Below are 23,114 nucleotides of genomic sequence, written 5' to 3' on the forward strand. Positions count from 1 at the left end.
AATGGAGAAGTCCAAGCAAGCTGTGCGCCTAAATCCAGAACGACCTCCGAAGGCAGATGGTCGACAACTTTGAGCTCGACAAGACACTGATAGCGACTCCGACTCATTATCCCCAGAGCCCAGGAAGAAGGGACGACACGAAACCACTAGTTCTTCCGAAGGAAGTCCCCGTGCAATGCACAAGCGAAGAAGGAACAGTTCGGATGAAGACCAACACGATCCCTTCATACGACGGATTGCAAAGGCTGCGCTACCCAAGAAGTTCAAAGCACCGTCGTTCACCTTGTATGACGGAAAATCAGACCCCACCGACCACATCCGCCACTACAAGCAGGCCATGACATTGCATGCAGACGACGAGGCCCTCATGTGCCGAATATTTCCCAGCAGTTTCGGATCATTGGCAGTCAGGTGGTATTATAAACTGGAGTCGGCTTTGATCAAAACCTTCCACTAACTACAGAAATCCTTCAGGGCCAGATTCATCACCAATGAAGTCCATCCAAAGCAAGCTGAATCTCTCTGGGCAATGCAAATCCTGCCAGGTGAAACACTAAGAACATATTCAGCGCAATATTGGGAATGCTTTAATCTTGTTGATGATGCTTGCAACGACTCCATGGCCATCACCGCCTTCAAAATGGGATTACACCCAGATAGTGCCCTCCACAGTTCCTTAACTAGAAGACCCCCCAAAACAGTTTGGGGATTGATGAAGAACGTCAAGGAATACTACAAAGTGGAAGATGACGCCTTGCGGGTTAAAGCCGAACATGTGGCCAACAAAATGGCCCCTCCCGATGCCGTTCAGCCAATAAGTTCCGCACCACCTCAGAGCCCTAAACCACAACAACGGGCTAAACGAGACAAGAGACGGGACTCTTGCCGATCCAATGATCGATGCTTGCACCAAGCAAATGAGCAACTGCAGGTCGATAGCCAGCGCACAAAGCGCGCCGACAAGAAATATACGGAGCTGTCAGAGCCAATCAGCTTGATTATGACCAAAATCCAACATCTTCTATTCTTCAAATGGCCGTCCAAGATGGTGGGACCTCCTGACACGAGAAGGCGGGACAGGCTTTGTGAATATCACAATGATCGTGGTCATGATACAGACAGTTGCTATGACTTGAAAGACCACCTCGAGGAATTGGTGCAAGATGGTCGGCTCTAGCAACACGTCCGGAAGAGTACAATCAAAACTGTTGCCCTTCGGTAGGAGTCACCTCCCTTCGGCGTTATACATATGATATACAACCATCCAACACCATGTACCATACACTCAATTCATTCAGCCCCCCAGAAGCAACGCGCACAAGCGAAACAGCCCCACGAAGCTCTGAGTATCATCTTCGACGAATCTGATCTTATCGACATAACGCTCCTCCATATCGATCCATTGGTCATTGAACTACACGTGAACCGATTTACCATTGAACGTGTCCTCATAGACCAGGGAAGCACTTCGGAGGTCATGTGCTACGAGACCTTTCGCAAACTCGACTTCAACGAATCAGACCTGTCTCCAGATCCTCATCCATTATTTGGCTTCAACACAAATTCGGAGTACCCGTTGGGAAAAATTGCGTTACCCGTCCGGGCGGGCTCCCAAATAGTGGATGTGGAATTCGTGGTCGTCATGCTCCCGTCGCCATATAACCTCATCATGGGGCGAACTTGGCTGCATACTATTCGGGCCATGCCAAGCACCTATCATCAGCTGTTACGCTTCCCGACCGAACACAGCGTTGAGCAAATCCGTGGTTCCTGGCAATCCGCACAAGCATGCTATCTCTTTTCTGGAACGACACCAACACAGACGCAAGTCAACTCCACTGAAGTGTCGAATCGAGACAGTCTTGTTGATGTCGGACGGATCCCTAACGACAAGCCACGGAAGCTTTAGGCGATACCAACAGTAGCTTCCCAAGACGTATGCTCAACGCATCCAGCTGCGCCAGTACACGCCAGGAAAGTTGCTCTTGAAGGCATTTCGAGATGATAGGGGTCCGGTTGAAAGAAAATTAGGCCGCGGCCTTGCTCCCAACACACTTGCTCAAATTCTATCATTAAACCCGACCTGTAGGGAATGATATTAGTTCTGAATGGCTCACCATGTACACTTTTCACTTTTGTAATACAAAGATTCCTATTTACTCACTGTGAAATCTAGCTCAAAAGTATTCCAATAAAGCCTCCGGATTCGGAGCGCCCTTCGTGGATATCATGATTGGCTGATTAAAGTCTCCAGATTCGGAACCCCATTAGCGGATGACGTCTTTGGGCGGACAAAGCCTCCGGATTCGGAGCGCCCTTCGTGGATATCATGATTGGCTGATTAAAGTCTCCAGATTCGGAACCCCATTTGTGGATGACGTCTTTGGGCGGACAAAGCCTCCGGATTCGGAGCGCCCTTCGTGGATGTCACGATTGGCCGATAAAGCCTACAGATTCGGAGCGCCCTTCGTGGATATCACGATTGGCCGATTAAAGTCTCCAAATTAGGAGCCCCATCGGCGTATGACGTCTTTGGGCTGACAAAGCCTCCGGATTCGGAGCGCCTTTCGTGGATGTCACGATTGGCCCGATAAAGCCTCTGGATTTGGAGCGCCCTTCGTGGATATCACGATTGGTCGATTAAAGTCTCCGGATTCAGAGCCCCATCGGCAGATGACGTCTTTGGGCCGACAAAGCCTCCGGATTCAGAGCGCCCTTCGTGGATGTCACGATTGGCCGATAAAGCCTCCGGATTCGGAGCGCCCTTCGTGGATATCACGATTGGCCGATTAAAGTCTCCGAATTCGGAGCCCTATCGGCGTATGACGTCTGTGGGCCGACAAAGCCTCCGGATTTGGAGCGCCCTTCGTGGATGTCACGATTGGCCTGATAAAGCCTCCGGATTCGGAGCGCCCTTCGTGGATATCACGATTGGCCGATTAAAGTCTCCGGATTCAGAGCCCCATCGGCAGATGACGTCTTTGGGCCGACAAAGCCTCCGGATTCAGAGCGCCCTTCGTGGATGTCACGATTGGCCGATAAAGCCTCCGGATTCGGAGCGCCCTTCGTGGATATCACGATTGGCCGATTAAAGTCTCTGAATTCGAAGCCCTATCGGCGTATGACGTCTGTGGGCCGACAAAGCCTCCGGATTTGGAGCGCCCTTCGTGGATGTCACGATTGGCCCAATAAAGCCTCCGGATTTGGAGTGCCCTTCGTGGATATCACGATTGGCCGATTAAAGTCGGCGGATTCGGAGCCCCATCGGCGGATGACGTCTTTGGGCCGACAAAACCTCCGGATTTGGAGCGCCCTTTGTGGATGTCACGATTGGCCCAATAAAGTCTCCGGATTCGGAGTGCCCTTCGTGGATATCACGATTGGTCGATTAAAGTCTCTGGATTCGGAGCCCCATCGGCGCATGACGTCTTTGGGCCGACAAAGCCTCCGGATTCGGAGCGCCCTTCGTGGATGTCACGATTGGCCCAAAAAGCCTCCGGATTCGGAGTACCCTTCGTGGATATCATGATTGGCCGATAAAGCCTCCGGATTCGGAGCCCCATTGGCGCATGACATCTTTAGGCCGATAAAGCCTCCAAATTCGGTTGACCAGTGTCACCGAGCGGCGCTCGAGGGCTGAGTACTATTCCGAATTCGGAGCGCCCTCTTGAGTGAAAACATTTACACATCGAAATAGGGATATGTAGGTTGAACCAGTACAACCGCATGAACAAGACAAAACATTCTAGCATTCAAAATAAGGTGCTTAATTAAGCATGCAAAAATTCAGAATGAGATAAACTTCTAGAATGAAACATTTTATTCGATTAAACAATAATTACAAAAAAACACAACCTGCGTTCGAAGCATTACAATATCTATTCTCATACGGCGTCGCATTGGGACAAGCACCAGCACCGAATCAACGCCCACTGATCAGAGAGCACCCACAACTTGAAATGTTTTGATCTGGCCGCGCTAGAATCCACGATTCACACCAACGAAGCAATCACCCTTGAGGCTGGGACCTTTGACACCATAGACAACGTCAAGGCCAAGATCCAAGACAAGGAAGGAATTCCCCACGAAATCAATAATACCCAACGGTCGTGGCACTACGTCAGTCTCATTTCTCAGTCGCGATTGTGGAGAACTTCGCCATTGCTGTTTCTCCCTTCGGGGTGATCTACTTTGACGACTTAGAGGCCGACGTTTTTCTTGTCTTTTGAACGTCCTACCTCCCGTGCAAGTGGGTTTTCAGCTACGATGCATTGCAACGTCAAGCTCAGCCAAAGTCAGAGCTTCTTCTCTGCTACTGAAGAAAAACGACATTCACACTTATCTAACCCCACGCAACAAACTCGTTTTAAATTGAGTCTAAGCACTGAAAGCGAAGTCACTAAAACGAAAAGTCTGAGGCGATTTATTTCTAAACACCTCACGCTGGCCCCGAGGCGATTTCATTAACACTAAACTCCAAAAGACGGACGCTGAGCGATATTGGCCAGTCACTCCATGCGCCGATTGTCTTCAGATTCGGAGGACCTGGCGCATGACGCCTTTGTGCCGGTTGAGCCTCCGAATTCGGAGCCTTATCGGCACGATTAACCGCGATTTATTAATCTAATCGGCTGAGCATCTTGGCCCCATGCCGATTGAGATGTGCCACAGCCACTTCATGTACTCATTTTTGGCTGGTTAAAACGGTCTAATTATCTAAACGGCCATTATGGGAGAATGCCTTGAAGTCCATGCACTGGTTGGGGCAAGGGCACATTTTATTCAATTAGGCAATAATTACATAGTTATGAATGCGATCTGCGTTCGAACGTTACATTGAGTGTTTTTTACACAACGTCGCCCTCATCTTCACTCTGCTTGACTTCAAAGACGGCAAACGGAAGATGGTTACGTTGGTACAGTGGCAATGCCGAGTCGACGCCCATTGCTCGGAGAGCTTCTTCGGCCTGAAGCGCCTTGATCCAACTGTGCTTAAATCCACGATTTTCGCATCGGCAAACCTCCTCAGCGAGTTTTTCCTTGGTCTTCTATATCCTGACTTTCCGGCCATCGTGGAAGCCTTTTTCATAGGCCTTCTCCTTCGCGGATTCCATTGCGAACATGCTCGTCGTATCTCGATCGGCGAGCGCGGTACTAATAAGCCGCTGGGTGACCCTTTCTTCCACGATTGGGTTGGCCTGTCCGACGGGTTGTCTGTGAACGGCCTTGACCTTCCTTAGCTCATGCTTAGCCTCTTCCGCGCGAGCCTCCCAGCTTCGGATGCGTTCATCCCTCTGCTCTATTTCTCAGCGGGCATCATAGAGACGCATGCCGATTTCGTAGGCGGTGTAGAGCCCCTTCACCACACCATAAATGCCTTCACGAAACACGTCGAAGTCTTGTCGACCTACCATCGACTGCTGGACCTCGGGAGGAAAAATCTGTCAAGCAAATTCGCCTGCCACACTTGAGTGTCGAACGATCGAGTCCGCCTCTGTCATGGGTCTATTCACCACAAAGACTGCAAAGCTCAATGGGCGTGGGTTCGCACCAGGCTCCCTTCCAGAACGAGGTTGCAGGGATTTGCCCTGTGGCTCCTTGTCCCTCTTAGGTGACCTACTTTGACGACGAGGAGATCCGCCTCTCTCGATCCCTCAAAATCCTGCCTCCCGCCCGCGAAGGTTCGTAACTTCGATTCATATCTCCTCCCAGTTTAGCTAGTGTCCCCGCTTCCCCTTTGCTGTTAAAGAAGAGTCTATTCGACATTCACACTTGTTTGTTCTTCATCAAAGACCTGTACTGAGTTGCTCACTGAGCACATAGACAGGACTTTCATTCATTTATTCCCTACGAGGGCAGCGCCACCAAGGCAATCTCATTAATATCGAAACCTTAACAACCCGGTGCCGACCGCGTCGTGCTCCCATCACACTATTATTCGGCAGTTTTACCTTCCGCACGGTCAAATTCGTGAACCAGCTGGGGCAAGGGCAGATTTATCAATCTATCCGGCTTGAGTGCCCCAGCCGCTTCGCAAATCGATTAATCAATACTGTTTGATTCGGCACTTAATGTTCGCGAACCAGCTGGGGCAAGGGCAGATTCATCAATCTATCTGGCTTGAAATCCGGCTGGAGTGCCGCAGCCGCTTCATGAATCGATTTACTAGTCCTATTCGGCACCAAGAATTCGTTTACTTGTTCAGATGAATTAAAGTTTAACTAATATAATTGCCAAGATTACACTGTTATCCAACCATTGGTTAGAAGGCACAACAGACAGTAATAATTTTATCCAAAGTAGTGGAAGGCAAAACTCTTCATTAAATATCAAAAACTTCGTACAATTAACAGTGAAATGGGAAGGAAATTTTCATCAATAAATTAAGCACAGATAGTATCTAATTTATACATGAAAATTACCTTGAACTAACAAGGGTCCACTAAACAAAAACATACATCGAAACTAAAGATACCTAATAAAACTAGAATGTCTCCTAGATCAATCCTCGGGGTCAGACTCAAGTGGCTCAACATCCACTTACTCGTATGGAATTGGCAATGCCAATGTAACTCCAGCGGCAACAAGGGCTTTGAGCCATCGATGTTTGAATCCCCGATTCTTGAATTTGGGGACCTCATCTGCGTATTCCTTTAAGGCGGCGCTCTTCCCAGCTTCTAGCGCCGTAGAGGCTTCAGATTTGGCTTTTTCCTTGGCCGCCTTCAACTCTTCTAACTCGGCCTCTGCTATCAAAAGCGCCTCCTGGGTTAACTTGAGTGACTCCTTGCTCGCGCTGGCCCTATCCTCGGCTTCGGATCTGAGCTGGTCAACAGTCCAAGCCCTCTCCTTTTCTGCTTCGGGTTGAGCACTTTCCATTGCGGTTCTCATCGCCTCGAACTCGGCCCTACTTCTTTCACCCTCAGCTTCAAACTTTAAGCGGCCAATTCTTTCAATGGCATCACGCTGCCAGCGGCCTAGATCGGCTATCCTTCCAACCGTTTGCAAAACCAGTTTGGGTCACCACATCAAGCAACGTCGTATGCAAACCAAACCAAACCAAACGAGCAAAAATGAAAGTATCGTATACATACCAGAAAGGCCAATTGGGCAGCGAATGCTATAGCTATCAAACTCGGCTCTTCTCGAAAGGTGGCCCTGTCAGCCGATAGCGAAATTGAGGTGGCCAAGCTCAACGCCACAGCTGGATCCTTCATGGTAGATGCATCAGAGGAGATTTACATGTCTTTGATCTTTGGCTGCACAACGAAGGGGACAACCACGTTGGACTCCTCTAATCGAGGCCGTTTGTCAGCAGGGCTATCCTCTGAGCCAGCCTCTCCCTCGGCAGAACATTTTTTGCCCCGCTCTTTTGAAACCAGCCGCTCTTCCGTAACCTGCTGTCTAGCTCCCTCCGTCCCGGCCACAACAACGTGAGCCGTTTCTTCCCCAGTAAGCGGTCGGAAAGATTCAACCGGGGCAGGCTCAAAACGAGCAGCCTCGGCTTTCTTTCGGGCGGCCATTTGCTCGGCATTTTTCTTTCTCGCCATCTGCGTGAGATTTTCCCCAGCCATGCCTTCAGAAAAAGTGTCAGGTAGATCTCCCAAGTTTGTAAAAATGTCTCCGAAGGAAAACTCCACCCGACCCAAAGTGGACGAAGAGTTAGGCTCGTTAAGATCGGCTGCTGCAAACGCTGATTTGAGGGCTTCGTCGACTTCTTCGGCCTCCGTAGTGAACACCTTCGTTGATTCGGCAACTACTTCGACCATCGGCTCTAAGCCTTGCTCCGAATCGGAAGCCTCAAGACCAATTTGCCTGAGGGTCTTGAAGCTAGGGAAGACAAGAGCCGTAAGGTGCTGTTCACCGGTTGGGATCAGAATATCGTCCACGGCCGAGAATGTGGTATAAGTAGGCTCGTACCACAGGAGAATATGGGTGGCCCTCCCTTGCTTCTGTACGTTCAGACAACCAAAGTACTTTAGTGCTGTTTTAATTTCCACAAGGACTGCGTCGTCAGCCGAGGTCAAAATCCTCTTCAACTTATGAAAACGCCGCATAAAAGAAAGGTCAACAGACAAAAAGTTATACGGCAACCTGGTTCACCCCTCCGTCTAGGAATAGGGTCTAGGCGATCTTTGCCTTCGCCGAATTCCCAGTTACCTCGGACATTAACCATTACATCGTTGACTCGTTTGCCAGAGCTGGCAAGCATTGTCACCAAGTGATGGTCGGTGTCCTTGGCCCTGAGAAAGTAACGCCTAAGCTGACCGGAGGATTTGGCCAAAGCATAGCAATGCCGAATTGGCGGAATGCCAAGGTTGATCCCGAGACGCAGGTTCAGCTCTACAATTCCCATTATGATTCGAAAAAAGTTTACATTGGGTTGCGAAGGAATCAGACTCCAATAGCGGAGGACGGCCCTGAGAAATGGGTGTAGGGGAAAGTGAACTCCGCCCTCCACAATAGACAGGAGAGGGAAGACGATTGTATTTCGGTCATCCCTCTCCATATCTAGGGTATTGTTCGTTACCAGAGCAAGATGGACATCCTCAGGAATAGAAAAATGTTTTCGGAATCCAGAAATTCGACCCTCGGAAAGGAGGTCTTTCAAATGCTTAGCCATTCTAGCAAGGACTCAAGGATATTCTAAAATCAAAAATAAATACCAAAAATAGGATTGCAAGAAGAAGAAAAGGAAACTTACAAAAGGCAAATGAGACAAGGAGAGAACGGACAAGAGTTACAGAAAACGCGTCGAAGAAGAGATACCGACTGGCAGTCCAGGAGGTTCGAATATTCGAAAAAGCATGTTTTTGAAGGGACTTAAGTTTCAAATCATAATAAATGCGAGAGAAGCACGAATGGGGCGGGAAAGCGTTGCAACGACCCAAAAGCACGCACGCATTCTGACATGCATCGGGAAAAGGATTAACCGCCGAAGTTTTGACTTCTAGTCAAACACGCCGACTAACTGACGCTAGCGATGTGTTTGGGGAGCAATTGTGGGAGCTGAATAATTGGAATAATCAGAAGCGTGCGCTACAAGACTTACATTACACGGCTTTATCCTGACGATAAGGATGCCGAATATAATAGATGGGCCAAAGAGATACTGAACTATGGAGCCGAGTAAATGAGAGGATAGTGAGTGACAAGTGGGCCTGGCCATGAGGCTTAGGAAACAAGTATAAATAAAGGAACAACATACTGAAAAAGGTATGTGAGAATTGTATTGCTTAACTTAGAATGCAAACATTCTTGAGTGTGGTTACTGACTTGTCCGTCGGAGTGCTAATTCCGGCATCCCCAACCGGAGTGTTTATTCCTTTTCAGGTGACCAGAAGAGGGTCATGAGCGTTCCCCAGGATCAGAAGAGTATTTCCAAACCACTTCTCCACACCATAAAACAAATGCAAACATTTGGAATATTCCTAGAGATATATGCTTTCAGTTAATAGACCTTATCCACACAAAATATATGAAAACAAGTGTTAGTGATTCAGGCCCGGTTTGGTCGTAGCATCTTTACATGATCTTTCTTTCGATCTAATAATTCCTGATTTTGGGTTTGTTGGTCTTCTTGACCATCATCTTTTGCAAGCTGTTGTATACCACTAAACCACAATTTATTGACTACATCAGTTTTTTTTCGCTTCTCACTACTAAAAATTCTTGGATATGGGTGCATTTTCACAATAAGAATTCATTACTCTAGTCTCTAGTACATATACTAGCAGTTAGAAACAACAATCATGACATGTCATGAATAGACAAAAATCATTTCGATTGTGCAATTGACAAGGTGATCAAATAAAACACATATTTTGATTAGTTAAAAATGTGATGGAGATCCATCCAACTTGTTTTTTTTAAGATATAATTCTGCTATCAAATTGCAAGAATAATTATTAAATTTTACTTAGTCACACATTATATGATTAACATGTATGCACAAATTAAAAAATATATATATTTAAAACTAAAAAAATAAAAATAAAAAGATCATTCTATAGAAATAGAATCATATGTACCAGAACAATCATGGAGGTTCAATGTCTCCTCACTGAGTGATTTTCAAATAATAAAAAACAGGAAAATGGCACATATCTAGATGCGATCAAGAAACAAGGAATGCACAATGCACAATATCATGATTGTAAAGCTAAAATTAAAATTAGAAACAAAATCATAATATATGTGAATCACAACAGCAACCATTGTGTAAGAAAGAGTTACCATACCTATTGCTTCTCCTTTCTCCTCCGGATCAAATCCTAACCTAAGATCAGTTTTTACTGGACACATAGAGAGAAACTTCTCTATTGAGGTTGGCTGCTGTTGATGAAAAGTCCAACATTACTTACTGCACACCTATTTTCACTGGTAACATAATATGAAGCTGGACCCAGAGTCCCGTTATTCCTCTCGTAAATAATATGATTGTTAGATGTAATCTGTGGACCACCGCACTTAATTGAAATGTTATAATCTGTCAATCAATAGGAAAGAAAAAAATTATCAGATTGAATTCAATTAGGTCATTCAATTAACAAAAAGTAAATATCAGCCATATCTCATTGTTCATATGTGTTTTATGGGTTTAATGCACTTTATGGCTGGGAGTTCTCTCAACAATAGAAAGACAAATTTGAGTCCATTCTGTCCACTACACCAAATTATATAATCTATGTTTCAAAATTGCATATTAAAAATTTATGAGTAAAATTCATACACTGATCTCAAATAGATGTGATCCCATTTATCCTTGTATTATGGATGTACATATTCTACTCTCAGAATCATAGTTTAGGAGATTTCTAAACTGCACTTACAGACAGAAGAATTGTGGTTGCAGGGAAAATTCCTTTGAAGACACCTCACTACTGAAGGCAGAACACTGAAAGCAGAGGAAGAATGCATATTATTGTAATAGTTTCCTTTAGTTGTCGAACAATCATAAAAATCTTTAGTGTTTCTTTAGTTATCAGGCAATCATATCAAATCCAATAGACAAGACCATTATAAAGAATGCAGAAGAGAAATAATGTATACTGAAACACAAAAACATAATTATATACAGTAAATCCCATTCAACTCAATATCTAGACTACATATAAGATCAATGAAATATTCCATATCTTCAGAACTAGAAAGGTGCCATCATCATTATTTCACATATATTTATGAGCACATATCAGCATCATAAAAAGTTCAAAAAACTATTGCATTCAGCAGCACTGTCACGTATGTTTGACTACTCAAGTAGGTGCTGGTAACCAACTCATGTTGTTCAATGCTAAAACAATTTAATGGGAAAGAAACTAACTTTCATTTAGTGTTGTTGTTTCACTGAATGTTCAGAATCGTATGTAATAAAAACAAAAAGCATACAGCAGGGAGAGAATCACTTGTTGTTTGAACTTTCCACTGTGAAGTTATTGGCCACTAAATTACTGCATATTAGACCCTAGAAAATCTCAATGTCAGTTTCAGTTCCAACACTTGGAAATCTTACCTCAGTGTGCTCAATAATGTGACCATTTTCATCTCGCAGCCTGAAATAGATTTATGAATCCATTTAATCAAATTTACATTTACAATTCACAAAAGAAAGAAAACTATATCTATGGGTTCAAAATGCTAAACCTCAAATGCTAAAAAAAAAAGAACCCCAATGCTGGTCCTGATTATCAAAGGTGTTGGGAGGAATAAACTAGATACAGACATAACGTTTAACACTAAAAGTCCATGCTCTTAGACCAAAACAGAAATGCTACTTTCACCCAAATAAATAAATAAATAAATAAATTTGAAAAAACATTTCAAAGTAACCTCTTAGATAATTGATCTTCTGTACTACTATAATCAGGCAACACCTCATCTGGGTAACAAAAAGGGAATGGAAAAAAAAAATGTTACCTACCTCTCACAGTTCATCACAAAATATAGCACACAACAAAACTTACAGTCAAAACAATTATACCAAGAGATTTGGATTGAGGAACATTACACCAAGGAACTTAAGAGGCTATGTTAATGAGCAGAGTGATATGCTTTTTTAGAATAAAGGAAAAGAAAAGTACGAATATAGAAAGTGACAAGATAAGCCTGTCAAAAGACCATTTAATCAGTTCTTGTTTTTCTTAATCAGTTCCAGAATATGATTATTTTGTAGATAACAATAAAAATATATTTTTTGTTCTTTTTCTTTTCTTTTCTTCTTCAGATGGATGGCACATATGAATTCTAAAGAACTATTCTCACACTTTAACTAAACATCAGCTTATAACATGCTCAAATAGGGGACGTTCACTGCTACAATATTTAGCTGTTTATATTCTTACAACTAGGATGATCATATTTATTTTCACCACATTTTGTTTACCATTTGATGTTACACACGTAATACAAATCCAACCATACAACAAATAATAAACAAAAGGTGCAACTCTAATGATAAGCTTAATAAAAGAAGGTACAACAAATTTCATTAACTAAGCTTTTGCTAAATCAAGGGCAGGAAGAAGTGTGAGCCCACATTTTATTTATCTTAACAATGAAATCTAGAGCACAATACAAGCATGCACATAAGAACACAGTTTATTAATTGCCAGAAATCAAAATATGAAATATGAAAACATCGCAATAATTGCTAGTTTTCTAGTTTACCTTCATTAAACACAACAAGAATCAAAATATGAAAAAAGAATTAAAATCAAAAAGTTAAAAACTTTCTAGAAAACGCATAAACACAACAATAATTAAAAAACACTGAAAATATGAAAATAGAATCAAAATCAACTAGTTTACCTTCGTTAGTCTGGGCATTGGTGACGATGAGATCAAAATCACGACGAGTATTTCCGCATTTCTTGGATTTGACTCTACTTTTAAGTAAACCAAATGTTCAAATGATCAGACAAGAATCTACACGATTAGACAAACCATAACATCAGTACTACAGACACAGCTATCAAAGAACACATTTAAGATGCAGAAGCCACGCTACCTTTCATGTTCAGATGCTAAATTTATTCCTCATTCCACTTTATTCTCAAACTGCCTTTCTTTCAATGATTCCTCAAGAATTGCAATTGCTTCCGTGTAAGAAAGACAGACAAAGTCGGTCGAAGCAACCAATCGTAGACGATCAATTGCACTTTTGTCATAACTTTTAACCATAAATTCCATATCATCAGGGCAATTATCAAGCAACCATTGACACATGAACTTCACGTATGCCTCTGCACACTTCATATCATTCTACAAAACATAAAAAATGTTTGGTATCTTCTAGAACAACAGGATTCAACAAAACCACAAAGCTTAAAAACCTTAACAATCAAAAATGAACTGCCTTAGCTATCCTACAAAAGCTCCGTTGGTCTATCACATTTTACATAGTAATTCAATAAAATCTTGTTTACAAGTTTCAAGTGGAGCCCTTTCCAATCTCCATCCATCTGTTCTGCCCCTTTACATGTCATCCACTTGTTTCAAAGGAAGATAGACAAGTGAAATAAGAAATTCAATAGGCCTAATATGAACTCTAGAAAAGCGATTGTTATAAATGCTTCTTTTTTTTTATTATTATTTATATATGATCATGTAGACATTAGATTAACAATAATATAATAGCATATGACACCTGGACACCATATAACTGTTGCAACAATTTATTTCAGCCACTAACATGTGAGAAAATAACACCTACTTTTCTCTTATAAATGAGGAAGTCTCACTTACTTTTCTCTTATAAATGAGGAAGTCTCAACAACCAAATCAACATTGTACTTTAATAATGAAAATGCTAAAAATGAACCAGATTTTTAGAAGAAAATTTGTCTATCACTACGACTAGATATTTCAGGTTTTTTTTTTTTTTTTTCCAAAAACTCCTTCAAAACACTGATTGCAAACCCAAACACAACACTAAAAATATAGAAAATAAATTATTATTTTTAAATATTCTGCGAATAATTACCAATAAATGTAAAAGCGATGATGATCGAGGCTTTAATCAATGCATTGCCAAAGCCCTAATGCTGGAATCAGGAAGAAGAAAGAGTCATCTCTATATCCCTCTCTCTCTCTCTCTCTCTCTCTCTCTCTCTCTAAAACTCTCAACGTCATCAACTTGAAATGCAAGAAACTCACTGATTTTTCTAGATCCGTTTTCCATCAAAATAATTTTCAGGAAAGAAAACACATACAGATCTTTCGTAACCATGGGAGACTTCTCTGTAAGTTCAATCGAAACGTCGAGATCTTTCGCTATCTGACCCAACTCGACAGGAAGGAAGAGCTTAAGAGAGAGAGAGAGAGAGAGAGACGGTGGTGCTCACCTTAGTAGATGATGGTGCTCGCTCCCCTCGCCGGTGCAGATGGTGGAGGCGGTGAAGCTTCGAAATCGAGAGAGAAAGAGAGAGAGAGAACTTCGAAATCAAAATCGAAATCGCCAATCGCTCCGAGATTGGATCTGAGATGAATCACCAATCACTTTGAGATTGGATCAAACGGGGTTGAAGAAGGTTGATTCGATTGGTTGAGAGATATTAGGGCTTAGAGAGGTTGAGAGAGAGAGAGAGAGAGAGAGAGAGAGAGAGAGAGAGCGAGCGAGCGAGTGTTTTGGGTCCTAGGTAGGGATGGGCAACGGTTTATCCGATCCACAAAAACCGCCCAACCTGCCCAATCCACATATAAATGGGCGGTTTCGCAAATATAATGCGGGTGGATGCAATTTGAAATATGTCATCTTTGCGGGTTGCGGGTTTAACCCGCTCTCGCAAAAAACCGCCCGCAGTTTATTTATTTATTTATCTTAACTATTGATTTCATTTCTATATCCCACCTAGATATTTTTGTCCAAAACAAAACACCCTTTATTTTTTGAACGTACTCTAACATTACATTTGCTAATAGTATTATATCAACTGAAACTGAATAAATACTGATCATATTATTATTGTTACATAAATGAACTTGTCCCGGATGAAGTGTGATTTGGAATTTTAAATTCCTTAATGAATATGGAGTTATAGTTTAGGATTTTGAAATATATGCTTGTGTTAGTTTATGATTTGATTTAGGATTATGAATGATTTGTTTGTGTTACGAATTGACTTTGTTGTATTTTTAATTTTATAATTTTTAATTCATTAATTATTAATGTTGGAGCATTTTAGAAAATGGGGAGAAAAGGGCCCAAAATAAATATTTACAAAATGGGAAAAAAATAAGGCTCAAAAATAATTTTTTAAAGAAAAAAGTCCAATCCGCAAATTGCCCGCAACCGCCCGCACATCCGCGAACCCTATCCACACAAACCATAAACCGCACTACGGGCGGTTGTGGGTTGTCTTTTCCCCAAACCGCATAAATGCGGGCGGGTCCAAACCGATCAGCAAACCGTCCAAATCTGAACCGCAAACACCCCTAGTCCTAGGACTCAAAATATACAACATTTGAAAAAAGAGAGAGAGCGCGTGGGATAGTTGGACATTTGGAGGCATTTTAAAACGCCCTCTTGTATAAAAACGGTGTCGTTTTATGTTAAAAAAAATGTGACGTTCATAAAATGTCGTTAAATATTAAAAAAGATGACATTTAAAAAAACGTCGTTAAATAAACGCCATTAATCTCACTTTTCTTGTAGTGTCAATTTCAAATTTTCAAACCCATTTCGTTAAATTCAGCTCCTTTAACAACGCAACTACTTTCCCACACTTTCCAAGAAAAACAAATAATTTTCTCCACAAGTGGACTCTTCCTATTTCTCTTAGCCTTCCAACTTCAAATTCCCATCTTGATCTGCCTGACTAGTTGGCAATTAAGCGATGAGAATTCAAAAAGATAGTCAAATTCAATGTTGGAGGCAAGATCTTTGAAACCACAGCAACAACACTTGCCAATGTCGGCCGAAATTCCCTCTTCGGTGCAATGTTCGACGAAAATTGGAACCTCTAAACCCACAATTTCGATGAATACTTCATCGACCAAAACCCGAATTGCTTTCTAGTCCTCCTAGACCCTCTCAGAATAAGGGAGCTCTATACATCCCTAAAAAGCTCCTCCAAAGAGAAACCCTGTTTTATGGCCTCCTCGACTATGTTCGGACTGTGAAATGGGGCCAATTCGATGGAAATAGGCTCCAATTTTCATAGTTTGTGACGGGCCAAGCACCTGGCGACGACACTGCCATTCGGCTAGGCCCGGATAGCGGATGCTATGTAGTACATGGTAGTATGGTACATGTCTATGATTGGATGCTAGAAGAGCACCCCCCCAGTCAATCTTGACTACCAGAGAGTTAATGATGTCGGTTGGATCGATTCGAAGACTGTCGTGGTCATCACGTGTGAGCGGTTAGGCCACAGCGGTGGCGGGATATGTCTATTTAGTGCATGAACAGTGTAGCTCAGGCATAGATTTCAAGTCACTCATGATGATCAAGTGAAAAGCTACACAGTTGGTGCTTTGAGTTTTAACTCAAATTACAAGATTTAGTAGTTGTAAAGGTAGGAGCAATGAGTATAGGATTGGTGTTTAGGACCAAATCACTATAAAACAGATTGATTTTTACTATGAGCCAATTGGGTGGTCACTTGGTGAGGCTGATAGGCTGCAATTTTTACATAGCACTAACCGTTTGTTAGTTGCAACTCTGTTTCCTAGGAACGACAATTGTTACATTAGTCTATTGGATTTTAGGGATAAAAGTATGGTTTGGTCTTGGTCTGATGTTGGAGCTCCAGCAACCAATGAGAGACGGGTCCGGGACGTCAAAGTAATGGAGGAGACTGGATCAATATGCGTGGTGAATGAGTATGAGGATTTGGGGTTCATGGACTTGAGGAGTTATGGTGGGAGTGTGTGGTGCTGCTCGAGGAGCCGGTTGATGAAAGGAAGATGCCTGAGGAACTGTGTTACCCAAAACTCGCATTGCAGGATGGGCAGCTTTTTTTGTCGATGAATGATAGTATTTCAGTGTTTTGTGGTACAGATTGGGTGTTAACATCGAGGCTTCACCAGAGTTATGGTAGTTCAATTTGTGATTTTTCGGTTGGTGGTGATAGGCTTTTTGCTCTTCATAATGAGGAGAATGTGTTTGACATATGGGAGACGCCACTAGCGCCAATCACTTAATTGTGTGTTTTTAAATTTTGATCTTAATTGCTTTTCTAGCCTTTTTGTCTTTAAATTTGTAGATGGAGTTGGAGATGATGCTTATCGGTTATAAGTTGAGGGTATATGCTGTATGTAAATGACAAAGTAATGAAACGGATTTCTCAACTACCATAATTTGAAATCTTTGTTTCCCTCCACTAAATGCATTTACAAGTTAAGGATATACTTGCATAGTTGCATTTATTGTCATGTACTTTTCTTTTTTATTTTGCTTTGTTTTGTTTTGTGAAGTACAAGGCACTCTCATTCTCTTGTGGACCTTATTTTCTTTTGACCGCTAGCTTTTTCAAAGTTGATTCCTCTTCTTATTCCCTAGAGAGAGAGAGAGAGAGAGAGAGAGAGAGAGAGAGAGGTATATTTGATTTGCATGTGAGTAGTTCAACTGCTTGGGTGGTGAATAGATTTTGAGGTAGCTCACTTGGAAAAAAGTTGTTAGGGTTTGCTTTGCTTTCATTCCAGTTTGATGTGTCAGTTTGTGAACTATATGCAAGATCATATATACATTGAATCTTTAATCTCTTGAGCATTTGGGGCACCAAATCTGCATATGATCACAACCACATCAACAAATCATGACTACTTTCTTTTTAATGTCTTTACCATTCAAGCAGTCATCCTTTGTTCGAGGGTCCCTTTGCTTTTGTCAATTTTTTATGACACTAAACTAAGAGGACTATCACTTAGGGTTGGCCTAGTGGATAAAACTCTCCCTTATCATCTGTGATGCTGAGATTGGAGCTTGATTACATCGCTAAGGGTTGACCTAATAGATGAAGTGCTCTCTTATCAAGTGTGATGTCCAAATTCGAGTCTAACTATTACGTAAACTACTTAATGCACGAGACTTATACTATAGTGAGATTTGAGAAAGATAATATGTACACAATGTTACTTCTAATTTTGGAGAAACTGTGTTGTTTCTGTGACTCAAACCCACGTTATGAGTGACGTTAACGACAAGTCTTACTGTTATGACAAGCCTTACTATTGAGCCAAGCTGTCCTTTTGTTATATTTAAAAAAAAAATTAAAAAAAAAAAATTAAAACTAGTAGGGCTCCCTCTATCCTTGTGCAACTTTGAAATATTCATCAAATTGTAGTAGATTAAATTATGTTCAAGCTCCTACAAAAGGAACAAATTCCAATTTAATCAGAGCCCCATAGAGAAATATAAAACTCATTTCGTATTGACTCTCTCAAAGGCCAACAGTTTTTTTAACTAAACAACAGAAAAACAAGCCAACTCTAGTGAATTTTAAAAAATTTCTATCATTAATGTTGATAATAAATTATGCTAAAATATGATTGCCTTAGTTCAAGTTAAAAGATTTGTTAGCATCGCACCTATATACAAGTCAATAGCATGAATATTTTAATCAAAAAAATAACTCTGGAAGGAGAAATCATTGTCTCACAGCAAATGGATCCAAACAATGTATCTTACTTTTGTACATATATAATTCATAAGCTGAGAGTTCTGACACCAGATCAATCTCTGCAGAAAACAATATTAAAATCCAACATTTATCGATAATGTCGCAAGAAAGTTTTGTTAATCCAACGAATAATCCACGCTCAACGTGCAAAATTCAGAAGTTGTGCCTGAATCACAACACGAAGCTTTCTACAATGCTTTTTTTTGTTGTTGTTAAAGCATGCAATTAATTTGAACTAGAACGAAGAAGAATAGCAAATAAGAAAGAATGAATGGACAACATGAGGCACATCAACGAATCAAGCATAATTCGGCATTGTATTTTTGCTCAAAGGCAAGTTCATTGAAAGGCGATGTAATTTGCTCCTTGTTGTAAGCATGGCATATCGTCAATATGGTCTTCATTAGACGCCAATTCCAAGTAGCCTTGCTCAGATACAGTTGGTGACAAGAGAGACCAGATAGATGAAAAGAACAAGTTTGTTAGCATCATTAGGGAACTTATGGACACCATAAAGTAATCACAACTTGTGATTATTTGTAATTATTTATTTTTTGTGCGTGCACGCATTCGTGTACGAAGGAGGAAGCGCTTCATGATTCATTCAAAGGATGGAATGTGCTTTTTAATGTAAACAAAAATAAAAAGGAGTAAGTTCAAACTTGAAATAAAGAAATGGAAATGTAACATAATATGCACCAATTCTAGCATAGTGCTATATTTTGAGAAAGAATTTCAAGAGATTCATTTTTGTTGAAATATCAAACAAATAAAAAAATTTGACAAATTTAAAATTGACATTGTTAGAAATTGGGTTGGGTATTGAACCCAGGTTTGGGCGCCCATGTGGCATGACCCATGGCCTAGTCAAATTACCCATGTAATTTGAATTTGATTTCCTGACTATCCTATTTGTTAGGATAACCCACTATCTATCTATATCTATCATATCCTTAGGAGATAGGATAGATGGTCAGTCTATATATCAAATACGATATATGGGATGATGGGATGAATAAAATGACGAATAATTTTTTTCCGTATTCTCTGTCTAACTCTCTCCCATTAGAATAATGATCCAGCCTTTGCATTGTGAATAGAATGGGTGATACTCATATTGTGGTATCACTCCATTGCTAGGTGTTTTTAATTCATGGCTGTGAAGCACGTGATTTACCCACAAGGTTCCACGTTTTGGATTCTATCACACAAGGTATGGTTTGAATCCTTTTATCCGCTGCGTTATCTGATTCTTACATTGGTATCAGAGCCATAAATGGGTATTTTTGTGCTTGTTTTTTGTGCATTAAAATATGTATGTAATTATATATATATACATGATATATGCCTGAAAAATTAATATTTTTTCAAATTTTTTCCGATCAACCTAAAATTTACATATGTTGTAGTACATTTCATGTAGAACATATATGCAAAGTTTCATGAAAATCCAACTGTTAGATTTTAAGAAAAATGGAGACCCATTTTGTATTCTTGAAATTTTGTTTGCATGATGGTTTTACATGCTTTAGTTTCAGCCTACAAATGTTACATATTTAGAATCCTTGTTTCAAGACCTTCGAAACCATATATTATTCAGTAGATTTGGACCTACGATTGAATGAAAAATCAAATCCTAATTTGGGTTTGTTTTAAGTTTTTGGTAGCTTAAGGAAGAAGATTAAGTGTAGATGTTTTGCACTTCCACTCTCATTAGAGAGAGAGTGTCATACACCCTATTATTTGTGTTTGTTAAATGTGATTTTTGAGACAACCATTGTTTTTATTTTGGAAAATGGAGTCCAGCAGTACCAAAATTGGACCAGAAAACACCCCGGAAGGCGGCGTGTGAGCTGCATGCGCCAGATGACGCCGTCAGCGTCGCCCATGCGTCATTGCCAGCCCACACGCTATAGGCATGCTTTCTGCGCGCGTGTTGTCCGCACTTCCCGAGCACGCTCCTTGTATCCTGCCCACACGCGCACCGAGCCGCGTTAGCCGAGCCGTGCTGAGCCACCCTGCACTGTTTTTCGTGCCAGCTTAACTGGCTTGGTTGTTGGATGTAAGGCTTTGTGTGTTTGTTTTAAAAATCCAGAATTGCTTTAAATGGTCGTAAATAATTAATTATAGCTTTGTTTTAAGCATGGTTGGTACTGTTAGACTTAGAATTAAATTTTTTTTATCTACTGTAAAATTTTCAAAATTTTATGAAAATAAAAAATATTTTTCCTAAAATAATAATTCAATATTTTTGCTTTAAAATGCTTCTGATGTTGCATGACTAAGTTTCTGGGGCTGGAATTTTTACTGTAGACTACTGTAATGGTTTACTATTTACTGGTATGATTGTTGCATTTTTTTAGATTCTAGAATATTTATTTCTGATTTTATGTGTATTTATTAATTATTTAAAATTCTAGAAAATACTAGAAAATTTCAAAAAAAAATCGGAAGTGATATACTTTCTGTTATGGCATAATCTGAATATTAAACACAACATATTGTTAATTTTTGCCTAGATTTTCTAATATGTTGTGATTAGAATAGCATGATTAATTATTTTTTTTATTATTTAAATTCCATTATTAAATGTTACATATCATGAGTTGATTGTGAATCTACATTAAGATGCTATTGTATGGAATTAGAATATTTTATGATACTTTAGACATGCCATAGTCAGTGGAAGGTTGTTCAGTTGAGAGAAATATTTGTAGATTTACTCTCGAAAACTAATATTTTGCGCATGAATTAAATTAAATTTTGGATAACTGTCACTTGTGGCGCAAGTAGGGTTGCAAACGAACCGAGCCGAGCCGAGCCGAGCTTTGTTGAGCTCGAGCTTGGCTCGTTTACTTATCGAGCTCGTTTATGGAGCTCGAGCTCGGCTCGATAAGGAATTGGGCTCAAGCTCGGCTCAACTCGATAATGTTTTTTTAATATTATTTAAATATAAATATTTAAATAAAAAATATTATTTATATTATTTAATATATAAAAAATGTATTTATATTATTATATATATATATTTATATATTTTTAATATATAAATAATGTATTTATATATATTTATATATTGTTTAATATATAAATAATATATTTATTATATAATTTAAATAAAGATAAACGAGCCGAGCTTAACGAGTCGAGCTTATGCGAGCTCGAGCTCGAGCTTATGCGAGCTCAAGCTCGAGCTCGGTTCGTTTACTAAACGAGCCTAATATTCGAGCTCGAGCTCGTTCATGAACAGCTCGGTTCATTTGCAGCCCAAGGCGCAAGAGATGATTACGAGCATAGCGAATTTTTGATCTTGCGACTTGTGTAATATCGTCACTATTTAATTTAGATTTTTGCAGCAAAATTATATTATGCTAATCAAATTAATCCCAATGCGAATTTCCCTCTAAATTGACTTAGCTTATGAAAGTTAATTTGGTTGACCTAGACTTAGTAGAGATGTTCAAATGTGAACAATGTAATCCTATTCTTTAGATGAGCAGAAAGTCTTAGAGACTTTAGATCAGATCTTAATTGAGCCAAAGTAAGGAAACATGACTCAAAGTTGCCGTAGTTTTGTTGCCTTGATTGTCGCAATAAAAACTGATGTGTGCGCTATGGTTAGCGGCATGTTAAGTAGTTTTGATTGGCGAGTTTGGAGTTGTGAAATGAGTAAACCCTCAATAGATCTAGATATGATCTTGACTATTGAGCTGCGCGAATTGACTATGTAATTTGACTTGTAATAATGTTGCATCATTGGATGAAGCAACATTCAAGAGTCACGTCATCTAAGAAATGCGAGCTTAAATGAGTTAGTCATTAAGTGTAAGATGAGTAGCTAGTATGAGCAGTATTTTGCTCTCTACCCAACTGTTGGGAGTGTATGGAGCAAAATTTCACGCACTATAATAGTGTGCATTGAAGTATCACTTGAAGTTAAAAGATTAGCGCTTAGTAGCAGCAAAATCTATCAACACTAAGTGAAAAGATTAGTGCCAAGTGATTGCAAAATCTATTAGCATTACCAACCTATCTAAGTCTGGACACTTACTATTTCCACACTTGAGTGTGAGACATGAGTAGGTGCTTCTTTGTATGATTCCTTAGCTAGGCTGACACTTTTGAATGACGTTTACCACTCAGCGCAAACGTTGCAGCATAGTAATGAAAAGGTCAAGGCCGACAAGGTTGTTATGACTCTAGGAATTTGACGCATCGCTCGTGAGAGCATTGTGTTGAATTAGACTCTTTAGCCTAATTCGTGCTTAAGTTACTTTAGGAGCTATCATAAATTGATAGCTTATTCTCTCTTTCTTGTGGATAGTAGAATTAATTGCAACTAACTATGAAGCGAGAAACAGAGATGGCAAGAGAAGTATCGTCATGTTTCAACTAGATGCATTAAAGTGTATGGAGAATAAAATTGACTTCAAAGTGCAGGGGATTAGCACTTACTAGTTAAATTTGCGACTTAAGCACACTTGATATCTCCAT

General features: G+C 40.5%; 1 long non-coding RNA gene and 1 pseudogene across 2 annotated transcripts; one reads left to right on the plus strand and one right to left on the minus strand.

The window, feature by feature from the left end:
• Positions 1 to 9,347: 9,347 nt before the first annotated feature.
• On the plus strand, positions 9,348 to 17,142 carry LOC114259636 (BTB/POZ domain-containing protein At2g24240-like; annotated as a pseudogene).
• Positions 10,507 to 13,280, minus strand: LOC114259637 (uncharacterized). 2 transcript variants are annotated; one of them, XR_003628362.2, is made up of 3 exons: positions 13,007 to 13,280; positions 12,808 to 12,924; positions 10,507 to 11,552 (listed from the first exon to the last, which is right to left on the minus strand). It is a non-coding gene; the product is annotated as an uncharacterized LOC114259637 (long non-coding RNA). The 2 variants fall into 2 exon arrangements; XR_003628361.2 differs by having other exon boundaries at positions 12,808 to 12,881; positions 13,007 to 13,278.
• Positions 17,143 to 23,114: the final 5,972 nt, after the last annotated feature.

This window comes from Camellia sinensis, chromosome 4 (genome assembly GCF_055761805.1).
Source record: "Camellia sinensis isolate YWXY chromosome 4, ASM5576180v1, whole genome shotgun sequence".
In the NCBI taxonomy this organism is placed as follows: Eukaryota; Viridiplantae; Streptophyta; class Magnoliopsida; order Ericales; family Theaceae; genus Camellia; species Camellia sinensis.